Source organism: Microchirus variegatus (genome assembly GCF_963457635.1).
Source record: "Microchirus variegatus genome assembly, chromosome: 17".
Lineage (NCBI taxonomy): Eukaryota > Metazoa > Chordata > Actinopteri > Pleuronectiformes > Soleidae > Microchirus > Microchirus variegatus.
This window is the reverse complement of record NC_139818.1, coordinates 25194091-25195401: the sequence shown is the minus strand read 5'-3', so window position 1 is coordinate 25195401 and position 1311 is coordinate 25194091.

Genomic DNA, 1311 nt, shown 5'->3' with positions numbered 1-1311 from the left:
ATCAGACAGACAGAGAGAGAGAGAGAGAGAGAGAGAGAGAGAGAGAGAGAGAGAGAGAGAGAGAGAGAGAGAGAGAGAGCGGCTGCTGAGCTAAATCTTCACTGCCCTGATTCTGTTGCATCCATTATGTAATCTGCTCCAGAGGAATCAATACACCATCTATCAGTGATGCTACACACTCTCTGTGATCGGGCTGACACGCTGTAACCCCGCAGCCAGACAGAGGTGTAAACATCGCGGCCACCACACGGACGCTTGATTTAGCCTCAGATTAGACCAAAGCAAACTCTAACAAACACTATTTTGTTCCCCAGCGAGAGCTGATCCACCTCGGTCTAAAACGGTGAGACATAATTCCTGGTGTAAGCTTGTGCTGCGACAGAGGACATCCCCAACGAAGGCTCATCTGAGGCCACGTTATCGTTATTTACTCAAGTCCTGCACTGAAGGAGGAAGTGTTTTCGTCTGAAAAATCTATCTATTAGCTGAAAATCAGCTCATGAATGTGCTAATTTTCAATCTATCTTTCTTTTAGTTAGCAAAACATTAGCTAATATATGACAGCATTTATCTATCTATGCACATTTTCGATATCTTTCTTTAAGATAGCAAAACATTAGCAAATATCTATCTATCTATCTATCTATCTATCTATCTATCTATCTATCTATCTATCTATCTATCTATCTATCTATCTATCTATCTATCTATCTATCTTTAAGTTAGCTAAAAAAATTGCACATTTTCTAGCTTTCCTTCTTTAAGTTAGCAAAACATTATCTATCTATCTTTACTTAGCAAAACATTAGCTAATATCTGTCTGTCTGTCTGTCTTTCTATCTATCTTTAAATTAGCTTAAAGTTAGCTAATAAATATGCTCATGTTCAATCTATCGTTCTTTAAATTAGCAAAACATTAGCTAATATGACAGCATCTATCTATCTATCTATCTATCTATCTATCTATCTATCTATCTATCTATCTATCTATCTATCTATCTATCTATCTATCTATCTATCTATCTATCTATCTATCTATCTATCTATCTTTAAGTTAGCTTAGTTAGCTAAAAATGTGCTAATTTTCTATCTATCTTTCTTAAAGTTAGCAAAACATTAGCTAATACCTAACTATCTATCAGTAGAAATTCAGGTAAAGACACATTTTTGTATGATCATAACTTTTATTACGTCAATGACAAATCTATAGAACAGACAAAGATCATTGTGTCTTAATCTGTGCGGGCGTTTTAATTGGAGAATGAAGTACGTGGTGTTTTTTCTTTCTTTTATTTTTTTGATCGAAACACA